Source organism: Diceros bicornis, chromosome 8 (genome assembly GCF_020826845.1).
Source record: "Diceros bicornis minor isolate mBicDic1 chromosome 8, mDicBic1.mat.cur, whole genome shotgun sequence".
Taxonomy (NCBI): domain Eukaryota; kingdom Metazoa; phylum Chordata; class Mammalia; order Perissodactyla; family Rhinocerotidae; genus Diceros; species Diceros bicornis.
In genome coordinates, this window is record NC_080747.1 from 77,839,450 (window position 1) to 77,866,539 (window position 27,090).

General features: G+C 35.9%; 1 protein-coding gene across 6 annotated transcripts in view; it reads left to right on the top strand.

The window, feature by feature from the left end:
- The window catches only part of PDLIM5 (PDZ and LIM domain 5), a 213,282-nt gene that overhangs the window by 82,823 nt on the left and 103,369 nt on the right, over positions 1–27,090 (top strand). The gene's annotated exons all lie outside the window — the stretch shown is intronic.

The following is a 27,090-nucleotide window of genomic DNA, read 5'->3' on the forward strand; positions in this document are numbered from 1 at the left end:
CGTCTGATCTTGATCAGATTCTAGTCTTGCCCTGGTCTTTTTGCTGTCTGCTGCACCCTTTGTTCTTTCACATTTTTTTTTTCCTTTGAGTACACGAGTACTTTTTCTTTTTAAGATGAAGAAATGGAAGTTTGAGTGACTTACACAAGATTACTCATCAATGGCTGGATTCAGGATTTGAACCCAGGTTACTTAATCCGAGAGAGCCCATGCCTACTGCTCGATTGAGTTGCTGTCTAACATTTATTCTGAACCCTGAGCCTTTTCTTTTGAAATCCATTTGTTATGACAGACATATTTTATTTTAAGAAACAGATCTTTGCAATTAGAAGAGAGAACCTTACGTTGAACATAAATTTGTTTACTACCAGGAAGATAGGAATAAGATGGAATGATACTTTCCCTCTGCCTTATCCCTTTAGAGAGCTAAAACGAGGAACCCGAGGGCTAATGCGCATGTTTTAGTAGATTCAGTAGAAACAGTTCATATACACCTAATTTTCAGTTTAGGAGGAGATAGGGAATTAGGCTGTTTACATGACATTCTTCTAAAGGAAGATAAGAGGAAATAAAGGGGTGAACCAAAAGACATCAGATATAAAGTGCCTGTTTACTCCCTGTGAGTCACTCACATTATTCTGCTTTAAAAACATGTTAGGAATTCATCTAATCTTCTTTGGGGCACACCCACTTTCCTCTAAGCCTAGTATGGTTTGCAGATAAATTGGTCTTTCTCAGCTCACTGCTTTTGCTATGCGGTCACCTTGCCAATGGTGACTTGATGTCCTAGGCTGGCCAGGCTCTTCCTATTCTGTCTCAGTTTCTTCCTTGTATAACTGAGTACCTGACTAACAAATATTTTACCTAATCCTAAACTTTCCTCTGCCTTGGCAGTATTTCTGTGAGCTGACAAAGCCATCTAAAGTACTAGGTACATAATGATGGTTACTTTGTCCTTCAATTCATGTTTTGCTTTAACTGGCTACTTTTCTTATATTCCTACATTCTTGGTTTCCACAAATGATTATTTGCAGAAAACATCCATTTTATGTGTGTCTGCTCTCTGTCCTAAAGTTGAGGACGCTGTATGCAGAGTTAATTGACCTTCATTTGCATGCTAGTACTCTGGTTGGGGCAATATATTGCCTGCAAGCTTCATATTCTTCTGTAGAGTGAGGAGATTCTATGTAGAATGTATGGTTAGTTCCTAAATGACTTCTGTACTCTTTTATCTCTGTCTTAATATATGTTCTCATTTTCCTGTTAGACTGCCTGTTTGTGTTCCCAGAAAAGGCCGTTGATGGACATAAGCTCTGACAGTAGGAAGTTACATTTTAACGTATTTACATTTCTTTAGTTTTGAATTTTTCTTTTTGTAGAAGAGAATGTGTAAAAAATATTCTCTGAATTGAAAGCTGTACTAGAAACAGGATTTATTTTTGGAGACTGTGCTAGAAACAAAGATTCACGCTCTTCGCTTCTATTGTCGACTTTTTCAGAAAGATCTAGAACTCTTTTATGCCTCATTGATTAAACCATAAGAATGACTGGAGTTACTTAAAGAGATCTGGCGTCTGAATAGGCTAAAATATTCAAGTCATTACCCTTGAAAGTAACTACTGCCTCTAGCAAAACTGTTTGAAAATATGTATATGATAATTTGGAGTTGGGAAAATTCAGTTAAAACCTGAAAAAATTTCTTGGCTATGGCAAATTATTACTATCTGAATCTCCTGGATAAATGAATTATTCTTTTTAGCTGAAGGAGACGACAAAGGGAAGGACATGGGCCTCAGTGTCAGATAGAGCTTAAGTTATCTCCTGGTGACATTTACTTGATTTCTGTGTTAGAACGTGCATGATTTAACATTTTTGAGAATTCAGAGTCTTTTTTTTTTTATAAGTAACATTTATTATAAGGTGCCAAAGATGCAGTTGTAGGTGGCAGCATGGTGTAATAAAAAAATTTTTGATTTGAGTGTTAGTCCAAGATTTAGATCTCTGTTCTGTCATTTACTAGCTATTAAAAAATTTTTTTTCTTTTTTTTAAAAAACAAAATTTTGTTAATTTATTTTTTGAATGAGTAATATATTCATATTGTTCAAAATCCAAAAAGTACAAAGCTTTTGCAGTGAAAATTCTTTTTCCTCCCCCTTGTCCCTCAGTCACCTAATTCTCCTCAATAGGAGATAATTAAATAGTAGGATATATCCATGTATTAAAACACTATGCAACTATATTTTTGCAGATATTTTATACATGTAAGAGCAATACATACATTTATTTTCCTCTCTTTTCCTACAAATGGTAGATACTATGCATACTGTCTTATATCTTCCTTTTTTAACTTAACTTTTAAAACTTCATCTTATCTTGCAGATCTTTCTATATCAGTAATAAAAACTTGCTTATTTTTGAAATAGATACATAATGTTCCATTATATGAATGTACCAAAATATATTGAATCCATTTCCTACTGATGGACACTGAGTTTGCTCTTAACAATGCTTTAATGGTTTACTTTAAATATGCTTCATTTCATACATGTGCGAGTGTATCTGTGGGATAAATTTCTGGAAATAGAATTGGTAGGTCAGAGGCTATATCTGTTCTTCGTCTTTAGAAGGGATCGGACCTTACGGATGTCAGAGTGCTGTTTGGACAGTGTTGTGTGTGCTCAGCATTGCTTCTCTTTCATCCCTCCTGTAGCACTTATGGACACTGGGGAGCCTGAATACAACTTTAGTCCAGCTTTTTTGAGATGTCATGGATGTCGGCGTTGTTGTTGTTGCTTTTAGTTTGCCTCTGCCCATAAAGATAGAATGAGCCCTTTGAGCATTGTTATGTGGCTGCCCTTCTCCAGAAGCTGTTTGTGTTTCAGAGATGGAAACAAATATTTCCAAAATTTCTCTTCCTTCTTCAAAATATCTGATTCTTCACAATTATATTATGTCTTTGATGTGTCATCAGATCATCATATCATGTCAAGATTGAAAACACTGTCTTTGATTTTTAAAAAAAAGTCACTAGCAGAGTGGAAAGCAGGTACTTTCTTGTCACCCTGCCCTTCTGTCTCATTTGCAGCGTGAGTTTCCATGGAGTGTGAGAGACAGTCCTTGATAAGCATGAGAACAGAAGCTGGCCTTTTTTTATTTCAGTGCTTGCAAATTTTCCTCGGGCTTCAGAAGATTCATCTTCTTCTGCTTTTGACATATGACCATGTCACAAAATTTTGAGAGTTTTTTTAAAATGTTCTTGTTTGAACTGAATTCTGGGTTTTAGGCACATTAACATTTCATAATAGTCTGTGAATTTTGTATTTTACCTGTATGATGGGTCAGTTCTTGAATGAACTTTTCTGGTTACATTGATTGTCTGAGGTGGCCTTGCTACTGGGTGCATAGGAGGATGGTGAAAATGAGGACGAGAGCCGTGTACTAGAACACCTGTCACGTAATTAACAACAGCTAAATCACTGTTCTGATTTATATATATTAACTCATAATACTCATAGCGTCTTCCCTGTGAAGTAAATGCTGTTCTTAGTCACCACTTTATATATGAGCAAAGTAAAGCACAGAAAGATTAGGTGACTTGCCTGAGGTCCCCTCTTTATAAATGGCAGTGCAGAGCTTTGAACCCAGCATGGCTTGGAGTCTGTACTTTCCCTCTGTGGTCCACTGCCTTTAGTTAAATGTGGTATTTTGGTACTCTTAGGGACTACTGAAAGCTAAATGTCTGTCAGCTTAACTTCCTCCTATTGCCCATCCCTGCCTGCCCCTTGCTTCACAAAATACACACCCACACCCACCCACCCACCCACACACACACACACCCTGCACAAATGCCCTGTGGCTCAGGTGCTATTATGGTACTAAATTTAGATTGTACTTTGATTGGCTTTTCTGTTTTCTGGTTCTTTTCTCTTCTCTGAAGTCATTGCCTGTTTTTTGCCACCCTGCTCTGTCTCTTTTGTCACCACCACCAATAGACCTTATTATCCTCCAGTATTGTTCTCCTCCTTTCTGAAATCTTTTTCATCTTTGTCACCTGTTACTTATCGGCATTGTATGCAGGCTGTAAACTCATTGGAGCTCCCCTTTCTTTGGCACAGTGAATTGAGCAGTCACTTTTCTCAGCTATGTTTCTTTGCTTTGGTTGTCAGAGGTGGCTTTTTTATTATTAAAAAAGGGGTTTTTGTCAGCTGCTTTACTCATTCATTCTTAAACATTTATTAAGCATCCCTGGGCCACATTCTTCCCAACTGCTAGGAAAACTGAGTTTGATAAATTGTAGTGTAATCAGAAGGCCCAGTCTAGAGAGGTCTTACACATATCATGATTCTAAAATTCTTCAGTAAATCTTTAGGAACATAAATCTTCAGTAAAATGATAATGATACCAGCACCTCCTATTTGTATAATGATTTGCAGAATATAAAGCTTCTATTTATATGCTTCCTTGCTGAAGTCACTGGTACAATATCAGCATACACACAAATACATGCACAATTATACGGAAATTATAATGTAATATTATATAATTATATAATGATTCAATAGAATTGTCATCTGAACGTATTTTCTTAGTTTGCTTATTTTGTAAGGTTTGATTCAGGACACATCTGTAGTCTTAAATATCATTCTTGTCCTCATCTATGTTTGCATAGGAATTATTTTTCTATATAAAATACATTTTATTCTCACTTTTCGGATTCAAAGTTAAGACATTTCAGAAAGATTTATCCATTAGCTATGTAGTAGAAACCTTTCAATTACTTTCTAGGATGTAAAGGCTAAATGAATCACAGAAGATGAGGAATTTAAAAGACTTGTTAGCAAGCATTTAACATGTGCTATTGTCTTTGTAAAATTATTTTAAGCTCTGTCTGTTGTCACACACTGAATGATGCGAGGAAGCAATGTGGCTTTGGCAAGAGCTTATCGCTTCTCAGAATAACTTTGGTTTATTATCTTGAGTGGCCTTTTAGCTTAGTTGGCCACTTCAGACTATCGCAGAGACACCGCAGATTGACTTAAGCTTTGATGACTTGCAGTTGCATAAATATCTAATTTTGAAATTCTAAAGGTTTGGAATTCTGAAACTCTAATTTTGAAATTCTACAGTGTCCGACAGCAGTTCTTTATACTTGGAGGGCACAAGGGAATAGTTCTGATATTTGTAATTAATGATGTTTTTTATTATTTCTCTTATTAAAAATTACCCATCATAATATTTTGGCATCTTATTTGCACAAGCATTACTAGAAAGAAATCCATGAAAATAGTGTAACCTTTCTTGGAAATGCACTCTACCTTAACTATGAGGTTGAGGTCCTGTCAGAGTAAAATTAAATAGATATAAAAAGAACTAAGAGAATGAGAGTGCCAAAAAAACACAAAAAGCATAAAAGCTTGAACTTAACATGCCAATTTAAACTTCAAATGGAAGAGCAAACACTCAAGAAGAGTTTAGAAAATTGTGAAGAACAAGGTAAAATGGTCACCCTACCGTGTTTCACAACGTAAAGCCAAGGGCAGTGTGGAGTTGGTGATAGGAGGCTGCAAAATCCTTTTCATGCTTCAGCTAGAAAAGATCATTCCCATTTCTAGCTAGTTTTCTAGCTAGTGTGTCTCCAGTTCAGTTAAATCCACAGTTTTCTTTTTTTTCAGTGAAGCTATTTAAATTATGAATTAACATTTATTTAGTAAACCTATTGTGTGCCTGTTTTATGCCAACCGTTCTGCCAAATGCTAAGGATAGAAAAATTAGTAATCTGAATGAAGACTGCTGGATTTACCATTTGCTACAGGCCCCAGAATCTACTTGGGCTAAAGCTGGATCCTGATGAATTTGTGAGTGTGCAGTGAATCAAAGGGCATCCCTTAGATTCTCCAAAATCAAGGTCCTGAAACTTGACTGAACTTCAAAAGCTTGAAGCAGATCACTGGGTTCCATCCCCAGAGATTTTGATTGTAGAGTCAAATCTTTCTCACTCCATAGCCCATATGTTTAACCACTGGCCCTTACTGCTTGTTTATTTCATCTCCCCAAATAAATGTTGATCCTTGAAGGAAGGATTCATTTCCTATTCAGCTATGTGGTATCTCCTACAATACCCATAACAAATCTTAACACACAAGAGGTGCTAAAATATGCATGAACATGAGGAATTAAATCCACACAACATAATGGTTACCTATCTAGCCACTATGTCTAGTATATGACCCATAAATGAAAAAATGAGAGCAACTGAGGTTGGCTCAGAAAGAAAAGTCTTCCTGTGCAGCTGAGTCTTAAGAGAAAATGGAGGAGAGGAAAGAGCTTCCTTTCTTTTTGCTTTAGGAAATGTGTTATTCATTCTCTGCAAAAGGACTTTTTTTCTATATGTGAACTAATTATTTTTTATGTGTTAAATAAGCAAATATATTGCACAGTAAAGGTTACTTAATTAAGGTAAGATTTTTGACTCTGCCTAATGATTTTAAAGCTTGCTTAATCACTGTTCTCAGTAGCTACCTAATGTCGAACAAGAGTGTGCTTCTCTAGCGGAGAGGACTGTGAATATGTACGTGTTTTACTGCAGTTGTAAAACAAACACTTTGATGATTATTTTTTATATATCATCATAGTATCTATTTTCAGAATTCGAGGAGCTTAATCTCCTTCATATGTCATATATTCCATTCAGTGACAACTGCTTCTCAACAGTGTAATATATACTCTAGTGTGATTTTAAAATATCCACAAGCTGTCAGGTTGAGTGACTGAGAGATTTGTTTAAAGAAATGTGGGCAACATTCTTGTGGTTGGAAAAAATAGGGAGAAAATGAAAGTATTGTTTAAAAGATGTTTTTAAAGCTTGTATTATGAAATGGATTATATCTGAGATTTAGAGTCTGTTTTTAGAATAAAAATGAGAACCGACCATATTCTAACTCTGTAAATATTGTCTAAATAGAAGTCATTTAAAGAGACAATATTTTCATTATACATTCTATGACCTGAGTAGGGCGTTTGTTGACTAATTGACTGAAAATAGATATAAAAACCTCTTAAATATACAAAGTTTACTCTAGGTAAAATCTCATTTTAATATATACTGTTATATGAATATAAGTCAGAATATGAAATTTTGCATATGAAAAAATATAAGAAAGAATAGAATCATAGAGAATGAAAAGATCTTTTTCCCTTAGACTTTGCTTCATAAAATAGTGGTATTTGTGGCTAAGAAAAGATTGATCTAGTTTCATATGGTAGCAGTAGGAAAAAAGGCACATGAGGGAAGCATCAGGACCATCTGACGTGTCATGGAGCCTGGAAAGGGCAGGGCAGGGTTGGGTGACTTTGGGTCATCTAGTTTGATTAGTGCATCTGGAGTAGGAGGGAAGTAGGCAGAAATGAGTGAAGGTGTGTATGTTGGTAGATATGAGTGCTTTTGTGGGTTTCCTTTGTTTTGATTTGTTTTTCAGTAAATCTAATTTTTTTATGTGATATTTGAAATTATCAGCCATAAATTCTCTCTTTATATGTATATCACTAATGTTACTACCTTATTTCATATTTTGAATCTCTGAATGTACTTCTTAAGGTTAACTTTATTTTTATCAAAATATTTTATGCAAATAGAACCATAGCAGTCCCTTTTTTTGCCCCTCCACTTACCTGGTCTCTTTCATCGGAGGCAACTATTTATTTCTCCTGGTATTCACTTTTGTATTTCCAAATAATAGTTATCTGCTGACTCTTGAATCATCAGATTTAGTTATTATTCGCTGCCTTCCTATTTTGGTAGGGGAGAATTTTATCTTACTTACAGCACTGCTTCTCTTGCCATCTTGTCAATATCATCATTTTGGGAAGATTATTTAACAATAAATTTTTTAAATCCGTATTCAGTCTTTTCATTTTAATGGCAGTATAAATATTCAGTGCTGAGCCAAAGTTTGGGAGAATTCAGTGTATCAGAATTCAATGAGGGCCGGCCCTGTGGCTTAGCGGTTAAGTGCGTGCACTCCCGCTGCTGGTGGCGCAGGTTCGGATCCCGGGCGTGCACTGACGCACCACTTCTCCGGCCATGCTGAGGCTGCGTCCCACATACAGCAACTAGAAGGACGTGCAACTATGACACACAACTATCTACTGGGACTTTGGGGGAAAAGTAAATAAGTAAAATTATTAAAAAAAAAAAAAAAAGAATTCAATGAGAGAGTCCACAGCGTCCCACAGAGAGCACTTCCAGGTGTTGTGGGCCCCCAAGGAGAGTGTGAGCCACAGCCCCATTCACGCTGTGTGGATTAGCTCAGTGTGCCATGCAGTGACCTGGAGCCCATCTCTCCTCACCAAATGGCAGAGCTCCCCATGTGTTGTGTTTAGTATCTGCATGTTTGAAATCCAGTTCTTACCTATATTAAGAAATTCAGCATTTCACTGAAAGTATATATATAGACATGGCATTAGGAGATGAATGGAAAGAGTGAGCTTGTGGGAAATGTGAAAATATTTTCTGAAAATACATTTTGTAAAAAAATCTCTTCTTTCACATTCTTCGTATAGTTATTTGTATTGTTCCACAGTATTATCTCCACAGATAGTGTGTTTGCAATCACTTTGTCATAAAAGTCTTTGCTAGGAATGAGACATTTATCTTCCCTTTTGTTATTGGACTTATCTTTCTATCACCTTTATGCAGTTTTCATCATTTTATTATTTAAAACTAGTTAATTGTTTTTCTTTATGTCCCTTTTCCTGAGTGCATGCTGTAATCCCTTTTAGAGGCCGTCTTCCATCAAGAGATTACAAAATCATTTGAGTTTAAGTGGCTTTCAAATTAATGCTGTTGTTTTCCTTTTCTATGTTATCTTTTATTTCAAGCACTTTTAAAGAAAATATTTAGTGGCTGCCTTCTGTTTGTAGAACAATTGCACATATATTGAAGAACATTTGGAAGATACAGAAAATAAGAAACTCATGTGCCATCCAGAGAAAACAAACATATTTTGGTATATGCCCTTGTAGTCGGACTATATGTATATACACACACAAATTATGCTTTCTTTCAACACATACTTTAGGAATACAGAGGTGAACAAGATAGGCATAGTACCTGCCGTCATGAAACTACTATACTACTAGCTAATAAAGGAGATAGTTAACATATAATAACATATTTAGTTAATTTTAATTTTGACAAATGGATATGGTATAAGAGCATAAACAGTTTTAAGGAAGGGAGTAGTATTATCAAATTCGTGAGCAGGTTTTGTTATGTAAAAAAAATCTTATTCTCATACTATATAATAAAATGCCTCTGTAATATGCTCTATATATAAAAACGTAGTCTCCTATGTAAGTTTGTCAAATATTGTTTCTCCTTAGGAGATATTATAGAATTGTGGCCTAGTAGAATTGAATCCTAGTGTAAAGTATCTTTCTGCTTTTAGCTTTACCTTTATTATATAAACTTTTTCATTTGAATCTTTTACTTCAGCCACTACCGAAGTGCCAGATTAGTGAGATAGACTGCTTATAGTGAGTTTGCCCATAAAAGTACCCTATGATGATTATAATGTTAAGTAAATTCATTTTATAAATACATGGAAATGCTATGCAAATTCTAGGCTATTTTATTTATCAATTACAAGTCGTAGGTATAGTGCTCAATAATTTACATATATTATATCATTTAATCCTCACAATAACTCAGTGAGATAGGTGGTAACCTCTTTTACAGATGAGGACTTGGACTAACTTACTCTTGTGAAGGTAGTATTGAGATGTAAGTCTTGATTGGCTCCAAATAAAATTCTTGCTTTAAATTTTCTTGATATTATGCTCTCTCCTTGTAATGGTGAGGTATATGAGTGGGAATTATTATAGCCATTTCTCAAATGAGAAAACTGAGGCATAGAAAAGGCTGAGATTTGAAGTGTAGTAGAAAGGCAATGAAATAGTAGTCAATCTGTTCTTTCTGAACTTCGGTTTTCCCATCTATTAATGAGGATTCATGTATATCTCAAACTCTCACCTGAAGTGTCCGCACTGGGGGTGCCAGGAGGCCAGTGCAGTGCAGGCTGAGTTTTCTGCCTGTACTTGTACTTCAGCCAGGGGAGTTGTGCTTTTGTTCGTTTTATATATTGGGCCTTGAAACACATTCAGGTGTGACCAAGGATTATAATACTATCCTAGTTTGGGAATAAAAATTTGGGCTTTTGTGTTTGATTTACTACTTTACTTTTATTCTAGGTGGGATTGTAAATAAATCAGTTGTGTGTTATATTTTTCTGTAAAATGAACTGTGAGGGTCTTTTTCTTTTGGTAGTAAAAAATTTAATGAGAATTAAGTTATGTAAGTGGATATTGATCTTGATGAGTGTTTTAATAAAACCATGTGTTCGGTTTCCTCTGCAAGTAGTTGTGATGAAATTTTTTTGTCTAGAGCATTTCAGCTGTAGCAATGATATTTGAGTCTATGTGTAGACATTCAGGCTCAGTATTTTTGGTAAACTAAAGAAAATAAATTCATATTATAGAATGAGAGATTTTGATTAGACTAGTAGGAAATAGTGATAGTTTGAGATAGACCAAGTTATTATTATTTGTCTATCAGGAAATCTGAAAAAATATAAAAATTTTCATTATGATTTTGATGTTGATAATTGTGTAAAATCAGTCTAGATGACCCATTAAGATCTGTGTGATTCTTTGATTTCTTAAGCCTTTACTGAAGATTTTGTCAGATTTCAGAAACTGGCCTAGTTTCCTAAGTATGCAACTTTATTGAACGTACACTACAGCAAATATCTGGGTTACAGCAAATATTTTTGTGACTCTGAAAGGGAAAGTTGTAATTATCTGAACCAGACCTTCTATCTAGTGCTATTTTTACAAGGCTGCTCTACCTCTACAAATGTTCCTTCTAAGTAACTGGTTTTTTATAGCCTACTCATCAATATCCCAGCACCTTTAACTGCTGGTCTCTTTCTTCAGAACTCATATAAGACACCTAATTCGACAAGAAGAGCAGTGAGTCATGCCACATCTTGTTTTCGTAGGAACACCAAACGTAAGCATATGCCACTGTTTGCTTTGGGATAGGTTTCCCTAGAAAAAAGGAGATCAGTGAGATGGTAAATTGCAATTTTATGTGGCAGACAGCTGAAAACAAGGCCATGTCTGAAAGCAGCCAAACTCTTAGATGTTGTACATGTCAAAACGGGAACCGAAATTATAATGCAAGTTTAATTTCCTTAAATATGGATCCCAACATTGAGGTATGCAGCTCACCCACAGCCTTGGGTGTGGCCCATGAACATACTGCTAACTCTGATCTGTAATTATTATATTTTATTGCCATATATGACTGGGGCTTTGGGTTATAACCATTGATGTAAACGAGGGAGAAGGAAACACGTTGGATGTATAGTAGCATGCATATTTTTGGCTTTGGCTATGTGTCATCATAAGTTTTTTGTTCATAGAACAAAAGTACATAGAAAAGTACTTGGAAGCACTTTTGGAGAAAGTTTTAATATGCTGGATTTCTTCATGGGTTTTGGGAACAGGGCTTGTTCTCCGGCCAGTCTGTGATAGTTTCTTGTCTGTGTGGACTCTGTCACCAGTCACTTTGATGGTTTCGGAGGCATCCCAGGTCCATGCTGTGCCCACTGCAGTGCACATAGCTGCATGCTGTGGTGAGCCGATGTGTTGCCCTTGTACCTTGGATTCAGTGAAGCACCTCAGGGGAATTCATAAAAGGAGAGTCGTTGACTTCACCTTGGGAATTCAACACATCATATTGTTTTCTCCTCCATCTAACTTTCCAGGAACGAATGTAGCCATCACCAAGCCCTGGACTGGTGTTAGTTGAAAGAACTGTTTAAAAGACAAGTAGACTTTAGTGTCACTCTGGGGATTTAGAGGTGATTCTTTGTATTATAGATGATTTAGAACTGGGTTCTCTCTCCTGTTTCCCATCACCCTCAATACTCCCCCATTATTACAGTAGCCAAGAACTGACATTTTCTGAAATGAGACTGGTGAGGTGGCTTTCACAAAACTATATTGAGTTTAGAGCCAGCCCTGATGGCCTAGTGGTTAAAATTTGGCATGCTCCACTTCGGCAGCCTGGGTTTGGTTCCCAGGTGTGGAACCGCACCACTTGTCTGTCAGTAGCCATGCTGTGGCGGCAGCTCACATAGAAGAACTAGAAAGACTTACAACTAGAATATGCAACTATATACTGGGGCTTTGGGGAGGAAAAAAGGAAGAGGAAGATTAGCAGCAGATGTTAGCTCAGGGCAAATCTTTCCCAGCAAAAAAAAAACAAACCATATTGAGTTTAACGTTAGACTCTTCCTCTCTCACGAAAGCCTAGAGCCTGGAAGAAGGTTATGACCACCATTTATGTTTAGTTTTCAAGTCTTGGAGGATGATAAATATCATAGCTGACATTATGATAGTGTCTATTAATATTGCAAGCACAATTCTAAGCACGTTACAGACATTTTTTTATTTAGTTTTCACAATAATCCTCTAAGATAAATAAGTATTGTTATTATTCTTATCTTACAAATGAGGAAACTGAGAGAGAGCTTAAGTGACTGGCCCTAGGTTGAACAACTAGTAAATGGAGGAGTTAGCATTAGTTAAGGCAATCTGCTCTTAACTCTGTGAGATACTGGACATTCTAGAGGCTATGCTATGCTGCTTATCCAAGTGACCAGGCTAAGACTTAGGTGAATTTTTAAAATTTACCTATGGTTTGCTTGTCTTTGAGGCCAGTGTTAGTGTCAGGTTTATTTGCCAGTCTGTTCTGAGTCTTTTCTACCTTGTCATAAGTAGTACATTCCTAAGAGAAATAAAAGAGTTGGCTAAAATACACAGATTTTCAGAATGAAGAAGAACACTGTATGATACAGACTATGTGATAGAGCTGTTTGTGTTCCCCTGAGCTTGAAGGGACCTCGTGGGCCAATTGGTCCAGCCTTCTCTTACGAAAGAATCCCTGAAACAGTGATACAGCTCCTGTGTGAACATCACCGCTGGACAGCTCATTCCAGTTAGACAACTCTAATTAAGAGAAGGTCCTTTTAATTAAAATATCCCTGTTGGTATTCAGCAGGATCATTTTAGAAAAGCAGCCAAAAGAGTTAAAAATCAGAATAGTTATGGAAGAAAAGAATCATTGTTTTCTTGAAAAGAATCAGGAACTTTGATGCCAAAGTTACATAAGTACTTTTTCATTTATTGTAAATAGTTATTTTAAGATCACAGTACAGAGCACACTGTGTATTTTTCTATACACGGTTTTTATCCTTTGTGAGGTCTCATGTCCTCCTGTGAATCTAATAAAAGGAGGAAGTAAATATGCTAGGAATCGCCTATTCCCGTTCTCTAGAGATTTCTTAGGGGCTGATTAGCGCTGTCATCTGAGGTCAGGGAGACATCAGGTTAGAGGATGTGTTTTTCTCTTACTAATGAGTCTAATACCCATTTCAGATTATTTGTCTCAAGAGTTAGGTATTAGTGTTTGGCTTCTCTAAATTTTCACACATTATCAAATAGGGGAAATTTCTGTCTAGTTCAGTTTATTAGTACATGCTAGAGGATATCAGTATTGGAACAATACATTCAGTAACCCATGGTCAGCATTGCTGTTCTTCTCAGTTATTATAATTCTGTAAGAGCAAATTTGGTGAGGATGAGCTTTACAGGTCTGTCCTACCCAGAGCCTTGTGTTAATTTTTGTTGTTTCTAGGTCTGTATATTTTGTGCCTTTGAGGTTATTATTTAATGCAATACTTTTCAAAAGTTAAAACTAGTTTAATATTGGGCCAGCCCCGTGGCTTAGCGGTTAAGTGCGCGCGGTCCACTGCCGGCAGCGGGGTTCGGATCCCAGGCGCGCACCGACGCACCGCTTCTCCGGCCATGCCGAGGCCGCATCCCACATACAGCAGCTAGAAGGATGTGCAGCTATGACATACAACTATCTACTGGGGCTTTGGGGGGAAAATAAATAAAATAAAATTTAAAAAAAAAGTGGAGTTTAAAAAAAACTAGTTTAATATTGTTTTATGAATGGCAGTTTCAGTTCAGTGAGCATTTGTTGTGTGACCACTATTAGCCAACCATCGTGTTTATTATATGACCTATAAAGCTCTCAGACCCTTCTGAACTCTCTGCCTTTGAGTCATGATTAGTGTTTATCAAACTGAGGCTTATTATGCATTTGGTTTTTTGAATCAGGACCAGCGTCTTCCCTCTTCCCCTTTTTGTTTTGTAAATGAAATGGACTAGAACAGAATATATGTTAATGGATTGCACATGAAAATATGTGTTTTATTGGTTCATATTTGTACTAGGTAGGTCATGATATAAAATACGTTTCTGGCTGTATATTGTGATAAAAAGTTTGAAAACAGTGGTCTACGTCAATGTTACTCAATTTGTGGTCTCTGGACACTGGTGCCAGTCTGAACTGTTTGTTTCCGGTCTATGGTGGAGATAAGTACTGAAACTGAGAATAAGCATTTAGAAACTTTCATAGCAATTTGACATTGCCAGAGTTTTCCAGCTTTTGGTCAGTGGATTTGTCCCGTTGAACAGGTATAGACCAGTTTGGGTGTTGTTGAACTTGCATGATGAGTCACATATGTTGTGAGTTGTGTTACTGTTAAGAACTATTCCAGGGTCATTTTTTAATATATTGGATTCAAACAGTGGTGGAGGGAATGTACATCAGTTCTCTCAGGTTAATAAGGTTACCTTTTGGTAAAATAGGTGGAATGTGTTGCTAATTTGCTACACTTTCAGATTTTCTTCCTGTAATGACAGACAGAAGTATTAGAGTATATATACTCTATAATATAATAATAATATAGCGTATATATACTATATAATATAGAGAGTATATAAATTCTATATTATATGTTATAGAGAAAGAGTATATAATATAGAGAGTATATATATAATTTTTATAATTTATAACAGTGTATATTGTGCCTTTGTTTAAAAAAAAACAAAGTAGTACTTTGTTAACATTGGAAAGCTTTGGAATTCTAATGTAGCTTAAATTTTACAACAAAATCCATTAAGTTATCAGTCAGAAATATAAGCAATACGGTCATAGTTTATAAACAAAATTTAGTTTCTATAAATAAAAATAAAGTTTCTTAATAAATGAAAGAATGTGTTCCAGTCCTTTCTATGTGATAGTATAAATGTGAAGTTAATCAGAAATAAATAAGAACTTTTTTAAATGAATGAATATTTGAACATTGCCTGGTTTTAATTTTCCTTTTTTAGATTTAGATATTATTATCATATTAAATACTTTGAACTAATTTAATGAGGTTCAGTGATGAGGGTGTTGGAGAAGATTCTACTTCTTAACTGATAAATATGAAATTAAGGGCTCATCTTAAAGTTATTAAACAAGGGTAGACCTAGCTTATCTATGACTAAAATAGCCACATTTGATCATTAATTTTTAAATTCCTTGACTCTGAGTAAGCACCTCCAGAGTTTTAAAAAACCTAAACCCACCCAAAATTATTCAAGTGTTAAATACATGGAAAAAACTAAATTGAGACTATAAAGAATGAAAAGTTTTCATTTCATGTGCGCTACACCAGAGAGCGGACTGACTTTGTTTTCCTAATAAGGCTGTGCTAAATGCTGGAATGCTCGTCCCCTTAAATTTTATTGAAATACCTAAAAATACCCACTTTACAAAAAAAGTTTGCAATTTAATGTGTTTAGCCTAGACAAGACTAGAAAAGGAGATGTGTCTAAAAAAATTAGTAGCAAAATGATGCCTCCGATATTAGCATAGGACAGAGATCATATAAATGTGAACCTCAAAGAGCATGATCTTACACTTTGGATGTATGAAGAACAAATTAGGTATTTTGCTATTTTCCATTTGTATTTTGTTTGTCTTGATATATTTACGATTTGGGGCAAGTTTTAGTCCATCTCTCTTACCCTTCTTTTAGTTAGTAAGTAGGCTTATATAGTTCAAACGTATATACAGGCTAATTTATTGCTCAACACTGTATTTAGATTTAGTCTTCTTTAATTGGAGATTTGGATTGAGCTTTCTTACAAAATGGTGTACTGTGTTTAGGAATACTTTTCCATCTCACTTAGAGGAGTAAAAGACCAGATCCTTATGGTGACATAAAGTAGCGTGGCTCCCAGGGATCTCTCTGGCTTCACCTCTCCCTGCTCTCCCAGCTTTTGCTCCCATTGTAGCCCCATTGGCACGTTTCTGCCTCAGAGACTTTACACTTGCTGTTTGGTCTGCCTGGAATTCTCTACTGCAGGTCTCTGCTCAGATTTCATCTTCCTTCTCTGACTCCTTTCTATAAAATGTGTCCCTGCCCCGTCTTACTTTATTAGACTGTATTGCACTCAGTACCATGTGATGTACTTTGCTTGTTTGTTTTTAGTCTGCCTCTCCCGAGTAGAATGTCAGCACCGTCAAAGTAGAGATTAGTCTGTTTTATTCATTACTGTTGCCCCACCTCCTACAACAGAGCCTGTTTTGTTAGGGCCTCAATAAATATTTGTGGAAATAATTAATAAATTAATGAAATAAATTATTGAAGGAAAAGATGTAGCACAGGTATTGCCCTTGAACTTGAAGTGACATTGGGTATAATACATATTGGTCAGGAATGAGAGGGTACTTGGTTAAAATAGTTTATGGTAATATAGAAGGCCATACTAACCATAACAAATCTGGTGGTTAACAGGAGCTAGATTCTGACCATAACATAAGAGTGTATGTGTCTGTTTGTTTATAAAAGTTCTTTGTTTATAAAAGTACAGGCTGATTCAAAAAGAATTGAACATTACCAAAAATGTTATTAATCAGTGACTAAGTATATATGTAGGTATATTTATGTATGTAGATATATATTTAGTGACAAGGTATATATGAATATGTAGCCAAAACCAAATTGAAAAGGAACCATCATCGTTATTTCTGTAGTCTTACATGCTGAGTACACACCCCTGTATCACAGGGCATACATCAGAGCTGCAGTCTGATTCATTCTGGATGATTGGTAGCATGTCCCCATCAATAGTTGTAACGGGCACTGTGCTGCTAGTTCCTTTATTTTCTCAAGATCATGAGAAAGAGGAGATATAAACATGACATTCTTGACATATACCTACAAGAAGATCGCGTGATGTGGTATCTTGGGATCTGCATGGCTGCTAACTTCAGAAGCTGGTTGCTATTTGAACAGAACGCCCAGTTTAGCACCATAGATGATGTTCATTAAGGACCCTCCAGCCCCATGCTGCTGGAAAATGAAGTATAGAGAATTCCTATTGCTGTGGGGAAAAAATACTCCTCTTTGGAAAAAGAAGGAAGAATGAACTGAAAGCTCTTGTTTCTTTGTTTTTGCATGTTTATTACCGTTTAATTGGGAATTTTCTGAAGAACTTAATCTCTTATTTATGTATATATTTCTCAAGCTGTAAAATGTGACTTTCTATAGATAGAGAAAATATAGACAAGTAGATCTACATATATCATCTATCTCTATATATCTATATATTAACAACATATATACATATATGTATGTATTACAATGAGAATCTTCTGTGTTTAGGTAAATTAAATCAAAGATGGAATTCTATAAAATGACTAAAAACAAATAGTTATTAGTTAAGTTAATAGTCATTCGTTGTTTGAAACCGTTTCTCTCTGAAGTTTTTTACCAGAGTTACTTTTGTGACTTTCACTTTGATGTTATTCCTAGAAGGCAGAGTGTGAGAGTTGTATATAAAGCATCTGGAGGATTTGCGGTCAAATCCTGGTTCTGCCATTTTCAAATTCTAAGTTGTGGTTGAATTACTTAATCTATTTGAGCTTCTGTTTCCTATATTTAAAATGAGAACAATACTGTTTTCTCAGGAAGAATAAATGAGATAATCTATGTAATGGGCCAAAAGAAATTATTGGCATTTGGTAGGTACTCAATAAGTGATATTTTCTCATCCATTTCTAGTTTCTTGTTGTTTTCTCTTGAAACTTATGCTGGTAGATAATTTGCTTTGATTATAACAGTAGGTAATCAGAAACAGAGAATAATTTCCAGAACTCCAGGGTCACATTTTCTACGTACGGGGTAGGAAAGTAATATCTGTCACTGCTTACTTTGTACAGTTGCTCTGCTGGGTGTGTTACATACATGACCTCATTCCATTCTCAAAACAATTCTGCAAGGGGAGGATTACTGTCCTTCGTGTACCAACAAAGAAACTGTAGAGCAGCTAATTTATTTTGTTGGTAACCTAGACTTGCAACCTTCATTTAGCTATTTCTCAAAGAATTACTCTATCAGCGAAGAGCTTGATAAGAGAAAGTCTGAATATGAAAGGAAGGATCTGTTTGTCTCTAGCTTTTCCTAAAAGGAAGAAAAAAAAAAGTGGACAAACTTCAGGTTATAAATTGTGCCTGCTTATACCATTTTTATCCTACTCCTTAGCATCTGACCCTCATCAAGGATTTCCTGCAGTAGTTAGTTTCATATGCATTGCTGGAAGTCTGTGAAAATCCAATTATGCCTATGGTTTATTATTGATGTCTACTCTCCTAATATGAATTTTAACCACATTTGTTATTCAAGGACATTTTAGTAGTGTCACAAAAGAGCCAGAAAATGTAGCTGTATCAATGGAACTCTTAATTTTTCACAGGCAGATTATTTGCTTTGCAAATCCTATTATTTTCATATTAGTAATGAAGTGCTGTGTTGGTAAAAATATATTTTTTCTCTGCCTGATTGGAGCTGGAAGAGAAGGTATATTAAGTAGAAGTAATTACCATTGTGCCCAAAGGAAGATATAAACCTAGTAGGTTTTCAGAGAATGCAACTCTGTCATAGATTGCTTATTTATATCAACCCTAAAAGTATTACAATCCATGCCTAATATGAAATAAAGTATAGAGTTTTGGTGGAAAAGAATGGGAAAGAGGGAAATTGTACTTTTCAGCTTCTTCTCTTACAGAATGCATGGTGCATCCTTTTTAGTTGTTCTTTTAGAATTTTTTTAAAAAATTACATTACTAATGATTCCATTTATAATACATAGAAGCAGAAGATGAGAGAGGTTTTTAGTAGCCGTTATCGTATATTAGCAAATGAACTGAGTTACTGAGTAGGAGATTTAAAAATAGTGCTTAAAATGTCATCCTTAATCCAATAGTATTAAACCTGTTCCTTCAGCAAGCTTCGGTGTCGGTACTGCGTGGTGTGAACTTTATTTGAATGGGTGGTTTGGAAGTTTAGATGGATCATTCAATTGTAAGTAGTAGGAAAATTTGAGGTAGAGGAGTTAAGAGGAATTGAAAGATGGTGTCCTGCAACCACAGAAAAGAAGAATGAGAAGCTGAACTCTCGGTTCTTATACCTATCAGTGTCTGAACCAATTGTAATTAGGGGTTTTTCATTATGCAGAACGATTATGAGGCTTAGAGTCCAAAAAAGCCATGGTGATGTAGGATTATTTCCTAGTAGGTTTGTTATAATCAAAACCATAAAATGATCTAAACCATGGGTTGGCAAACTATGACCTACAGGCCAAATCTAGCACCACCTCCCCACACCCTTCTGCTGCCTGTTTTTACAAATTGTTATTGGAATACAACTATGCTGACTCATTAATATTTTCTCTGTGTCGTCTTACTTGCTATAATGGCAGACCTCAGCAGTTGAATCAACATCCTGTGACCCACAAAGCCTAAAATATTGACTATCTGGCCCTTCACAGTAAAGTTTGCTGTTTCTCAACAATGGGGTATATAAAATAGGTTTCCTATATAAAACCTTTTATTGAAATAGTATTTTCACTTTAAAAGAGTTTTACCCATAATAAGGATGAATTATCCTGATTAATCTTAAACACATCTAAAATATTATAGTCTCTTCAGTATTCTTTTTGATAGAAATTATTTTATAAATACTAGTTAGAAAACTGCATTTTTTTTACTTAATTGAATCTGAGGTTATTTTGAGTGAGGACATGAGACATAATGGACAGATGAAACTTTCTTACCTGATACAAATGTTCTTGTGGAAATAAATGTTGAATAAAAAAATAAATTTCTTCCATCTGAAATCAAGTGGAATAATGTGAATTTTTTTTTAAACAAACAGAATTTCCTATCAGTTCTTTTTTTTTTTGAGGAAGATTAACCCTGTGCTAACATCTGTTGCCAATCTTCTTTCTCCCCAAAGCCCCAGTACATAGTTGTATATCATAGTTGTAGAGTTGTAGCTCTTCTGTGTGGGACACCGCCTCAGCATGGCTTGATGAACGGTGAGTAAGTCCGAGCCCAGGATCCGAACCGACGGACCCCGGGCCTCTGAAGCAGCACATGCGAACTTAACTGCTACCCCACTGGGCCGGCCCTGAATAATGTGTAATTTTGCATTTATCACTATTTGAAGCTATTTTATTAGTTGGCTTGTTTATTATCTGCTACCTCCATTAGAATGTAGGTTCCAGGCAGGGACCTTCTTTGACTAGTTTACCACCGTATTCTCAAACCCTGGAACAGTGCCTATGGCTCAATAAATACTGATGACTAGACAGATGAAAGGATGATCTCAAGTGAAGGATGTCAAATAATATATAAAACTGTCACCAAAACTAGTTATTTAAATTGATGAGTATTTAGTTTGCATTTCTGAAGATTTTAATAGCATTGAATTGGTGAACTTCAACCATAGAAAATAAAGCAGCGTATCATGAGAGGAAGAAATATTTGTTGATTTTGTTGGCTCCTGTGGGATGAGATGGATGTATTAGAGGGAGGATAATGTGGACATTGGCATTAAACTCTTTAGTGGTCCGAGTTATTTAACACTTCTAAGCTTTATTTCTGAAACTTAAGCAATATGTTGTATATAAGGCCTTTAATTTCAGTGTTGAGCTCCTAGAAAGACCCCAATAAATGGTAGTTGTAATGGTGATGCTGATGCTCTCATTATTTGTATAATGGGAAATATTTTATCATTTTAAATTTAGTCTAATGCTCCCTTCTCTACCCCTCCACCCCACATTTTTTTCTCCTTGAAAATAGTGTAACCATGCAAATCAGGGAAGCTCGGTAGAAGTCCTTTTCTTCTTCCCTTCCTCTCGCCCTCTTTCCCTCTCTCCCCGTCTCCCTCTTTGGCTTGATTTAGAACTGGTTGATGAAAGTTTCTCCTCAAACCCCATCAGCTACTGTGACCTCCTAAAAAGGATCTTGACAGCAAAAGCCCTCACCCTCACCTAGGGAAGTGATTCTCAAGTGGTCACTGCCTGTTCTGGGTTTCTCAGAGCCACACCTAATTTCAAGCCAAGCCCAAGCAGAGGGGGTCCCATGTACTCAGATGGGCTAGAGCAGTTCCCTTGCTTCTTTCTCCCACTCTTCAAAGTCTGTCTAGCTTTGGGTTCTTTCTTTCTTTCTAGAGGAAAAAATGTATTTTATTAGTATCCAGAGTAAGATAGAGAAGATACAAAGAGTGAGAGAGAAAGTGAGACTGTGTATGAGTGCATGTTTATGTGGTGAGTACAGTCTTTGATAAGCTAAAAGGTGTTATAATATGCTGATATAAAACTATTTTGTACTTTTGTTTATAGAAAATATAATCTTTATAAATTCTCAGATCATTTAGAAAAAAACCACTGATACATTACCATAAGTGATTTAAATGTTTGAGGTTTGAGTTTTTAGGAAAGTAGCCTGACTGGAAGTACAATAAAATATGGGGAAATTGTTTAAAGAGACATCCCTCGGCACGCTTGAGTGCTCACTTTTTTCCCCTCTGGAGTGGCTTTGTTATTACAAATTGACAACTTTGCAATTAAAGTGATTAATGATGTATCCTAGTGTTTATGGGTCCTGAGGTCAGTGAGCCCAAAGATGGCCATGCTGTGGGAAACTTAGATAGGGCTCATCTCACAGAAGATGAGCTAAAACTCCTCCTCTTTTCTGTATAATTGTTTATGAATTAAGTATATTAGATATGGTTGAAGGAGTCACCAAGACATAATGAGTAATGTGAATAATCTTTATCAGTCTAGTTCTGTTGCCTAATTCCTCATTCTTAGACACTACTGTGAACATTCATTGGCTACTTTATTAACTAAAAACATCTTATTTTATAAAGCAGTATTAGAAAAATGTGTTAATTAGTTACACCATTCATTAGGTGTTCATAAGATGCAGTTTTGCTTGATTCCTTTCAATCTAATTCTTGATAGTGCTATTGCTTGTTTATGGCATTATTTTTCCTAGGCATTATTCTGACCAGGGCATCACAATTCTGGTTTTTAATACAATCCGTTTTAGCTGAGAACTCCTTTCAGCTGTTTAGCTAGAAGTTCTGAAACTGGTTGTAATGCATCAGGGATTTTTATTTTGGATACTCCTCTTAACAAAAATCAATCAACTTTCAAAATAGATTGTTCCAGCCACAGTGATGACTTTGTTCTTTGAATTCCATGAGCTGAGGATTGTACTGGGCCAAGCCACGAGTCTCTCACCGTCATAGCTTACTCCTGTACAGTGGCTTCGCGCTAAGTGAGGAGAGAACAATAAGCAAATTGTTGAGCCCATGGCACTAAGCCATTGCCAAGATCTCTGCTGGTTTGAAGCACACACTACAGAAAAGTGACTTGTGATGATCTCTGCGGTTGAAAGGAAGATATTTATCCCATTGCATATTTCCCAGGATTTGAAGAGAAAAATGTAGGAACAATTTTTAATAATTATACCTTAGTTTTTAAAACTATTTAAAAATCTTTACAAAATTATTTGTTTTTAAGTAATCCATGACATTTCTAAAGTAAAGGAGCAAATGCTCAATATAATATTTTTCTAAGAAAAAAAGACAACTATAAAAATTTTAATTTTGAGAAACAGTTTTCCTTATTCATATGTTAGGATTTTCTCCTTAGGGAATATAGGAAATACATATTTCAGTTTGGTGAAGGAAATGAAATTTTCCTTCTTAAACATTGATTAAATTATGGTCATAGTCTTTGGGTATCTTATTAAACAAAGTTCAAGAAAGCACTTGTTCCATAAGAAAGATATTCTGTATAACAAGATTTCAAGGATTTTATGGATTGTAATATTTCTTTCTCTTAATTTTAACTGCTTTCAGGAGACTTAAGTAAACATTTCAGGCTTACAGATATTTACTTTCTTTATTGTTTCTTTAAAATAGCATTTCCCAGAGGGCTTTTCCCCTTCCTAACTGCAGTCTTAAGAAAGGTTTCCTAAAGAAATGAGTATTCTAAATAAATGAGTATTCCGTACTTCAAAAGGGGCATGGACAACAATCCGCAGTATTTTCTTCTTTAGGCATTTAAAGGCTCTGAGAAGTCCTGTGGCTGAGATGTTTACATAACTTCCAGTTTTCCAGATATCTTTGATAACAGCACGTTTGTGTGGGGGGGGTGTTTTGGAAAGTAGTTTTCCATGAGGCATGCTTTGAGACATAGTCTTATTATAAAAAGTAGCACATATGCATCGTATAAAAACACACACAAAAGGGGTCAGCCTGGTGGCATAGCGGTTAAGTGCACACGCTCCGCTGTGGCGGCCCAGGGTTCGGATCCCAGGGCGCACTGGTTGTCAAGCCATGCTGTGGCAGCGTCCCATATAAAGTGGAGGAAGATGGGCATGGCTAATCTTCCTCACCAAAAGAAAAAAAAAACACCCTGCTAAAATGTTGATGTGTTTCCATGCACTGATCATGCTGTATATGCTATTTTATATCTTCCTTTTTTCACTTAACATCATAAAGTAAGCATGTTATCAAGCAGTTCTAAGAATGATTTTAATCGCTGCGTGATGTTTCATCTTGTGGTTATATCACAGTTAACCACTTTCTCATTGTTGTGTATTTAATCGGTTGTTTCCAGTTTTTCACTATTGTAAGATATACTGTAGGGAACAAATATCTTTATACATAAAGTCTTTTCTATATTTCAGATTATTTCCTTATAATAGATTCCCAGAAGTTGATTATTATGTCAAAGGGCGTGAACTTTCTTCAAGGCTTTTTATAAATAAATGCTAAATTATTTTCCAAAAGAGCTGTAATAATATATAGTTCTTCCAGCAACGTATAGAGTATTCTCAAAAGCGTTATGTATTAATATTTTTTAAAAATCTTTGCACATTTGGAAGTTAAAGGTGGTGTATCTTTTTGTTACTCTGTGATAATTAATAAAATTTTGTTTATTTATTTTGTGTGTGTGTGAGGAAGATCAGCCCTGTGCTAACATCTGCCAATCCTCCTCTTTTTTTCGCTGAGGAAGACTGGCCCTGGGCTAACATCTGTGCCCATCTTCCTGCACTATATGTGGAACACCACCACAGCATGGCTTTTGCCAAGCGGTGCATCGGTGTGCAGCCGGGATCCAAACCGGCGAACCACGGGCCGCCGCAGTGGAGCGCACGCACTTAACCGCTTGTGCCACCGGGCTGGCCCCAAGTTTTGTTCTTTTAAATTAGTATTATTGCTGTTCATTAATTTTGCAGATTTCATTTGTCATGTAGTCTAAATTTTCTGAACCACAATAGTTTTAGTGTCATAAGAGTATGTAATTACATTTAAATATAAGATTTATGTAGCCTACTGATCTTTTAAAATGTAACTAATGCATGTTATAGATTTTATGTACGTATACTGTGTGTTAAAAATATTTTTCCAAGTATTTTTAATGTGGACAGATTGACTGCTTCTGTTTACTCCAAATAACAAAATAACACACTAAAATGAAGGCCATTTTAAACAGAAGGGTTCAAAAATTACATGGCTTACATTGTGAGCTGCTGTAAAATATTCAAACAGAAGTCAGACGAATACCTGATTGGCGTGTGATAAAGTAACTCTAAGGGACCTTCTAAGTTTCAATGATTCTGTGACTCATTTGGTAGTTATTTAAATATTTAGACCACAGAACTAATCTTTATTGCATCCAGTGTCACCCGTTTTATTTGATTTTAATTATAAGCCAGTCTACTTTTCCTTCCAAATGTTTGTGTTTTTAATGTGCGGTGGACTCAGTCCTGGGACTTTGCAGGCTTGTTGCCTCTTTTCTCTGACCGCTTGTCTTAGTTCATGTCGTCACATGTGTGAGACTTCCTCAGAAGGCAAGCAGGGCAAACAGATTGGAGTTTCAGATTTTTTAAATTGTTTTGTGAATTCAAGATTTCAAGCAGTATTTTTGTAGAACTTTCAATCCATAAACTACATTAGGACTCATTATTATTCTATGCTTTCTCACAAAACAAGTTGGACTTCAAAATTAATGAAAACTAACCATTCTGGTTTTGTTATTGTTGCTAACACTGTTTAAATAAGAACTAACACCTAGAAGAAACTAAGGGGTTTGTTTTCATGGACATAGAAAAATGCATTTTATTCTGTTTGGAAACCTTGTGACTGTTAAACATCACGTTCTGGTTTTTTTTTTGCTGGGAGGGATTCACCCCAAGCTAACATCTTTTGCCAGTTTTCCTCGTTTTTTTTCTTTTCCTCCTCAAAGCCCCAGTACATAGCTGTATATTCCAGTTGTAAGTCCTTCTAGTTCTTCTATGTGAGCTGCTGCCACAGCATAGCCACTGACAGACGAGTGGTGTGGTTCCGCCCCCGGGAACGGAAGCAGAGTATGCCAAACTTTAACCACTAGGCCATCAGGGCTGGCTCTCATGTTCTTTTTTTTTTTTTTTTTGTGAGGAAGATTGACCCTGAGCTAACACCTGTCACCAATCTTCCTCTTTTTACTTGAGGAAGATTGGCCCTGAGATAACATCTGTGCCAATCTTCTTCTGTTTTTTTAAAGTGAGACACCACCATAGCATGGCTTGATGAGCAGTGTGTATGTAGGTCCGCACCCGGGCTCTGAACCTGCAAACTCTGAGCTGCTGAAGTGGAGTGCACGAACTCCACTACACCACTGGGCCAGCCCCTCATGTTTTTTTTTTATAAATTGTTTTTTATGTTGCTATAAGAGCTCCATGCACTTTTAAGTGTGCAGATGAAAAAGGGTACCATCTTCTCTCTTATGGCAAACTTTCAGTAATGTCTTGGTTGGTTTTAATAGATACTTTGTGATTACATCTTATTGTGAAATTTCAATGAAAGGAAGATTCCACTGTTCTGTACTTGAACTTGTTTCCTTTGCTTGTTATAATAACCCTATAAGCTAAAAGAGAAATTGTCTGTTTGAAAGTACACATGGAAAGTTATGCAACTGCACAGAGTCTAATTCTGTATTGCAGTAACTGAATGTTAGCATCCATTGTGGCCTCTCATTAGGTTAGCCAATTATTCAGTCAGTGCTTGCCCTAGCTAACGAAATTAGTTGTTGTTGGAAAATTCAGTTGCTGCTAAAAATGTTGATTGGAGTTCATTGCTAGGTTATACTCATAGAGACCGAATATCCTATGCTAGTGTTTTCTGTTAGTGATCTGTTATCACTATAAGTAAAACGATCTCATAGTTTGTAGCTTACAATTGTTATCACTTATTATTTTATCTGCTATGGTCACATTTCTTGAATTCTTCACTTGATGTCTTATCCTCAGGCTTGTTAGAGGAGTCAGACTGCTTCTGGCATTAGTAAATATAACATATACCTTAATACTAGGTAGATAGCCTTTATGTCATTAGAAGCTCTCCCATTCATTTACTGTCCTTGACTATAGCCAGTGTCTTGTAAGATGTAAGAACTGCTGGCCTTAGCTCCATCCTAGTAAGTGATTTACTTTCTCTAGCTTTGAAGTTCCTCATGTGAAAAATGAGGATACTGATAGTTGCTACCTTGGTTATTTGTCATGATTATATGAGATAATAGCTCCAAATCAAGTATTGTTACTATTAGTCTATGCTAACCAAAAGGACAGTAATAATACAAAAAAGCATATATTAAAAATAATTAATTTGAGCTTGGAAATAGTCAAATTCTATGCATGGATATTTGTCCTTTCCTTGTTCTCTCCTTTCCATACTCATTACTGATGACCTCTTACGTGCCAGGCACAGCGCTGATATCGA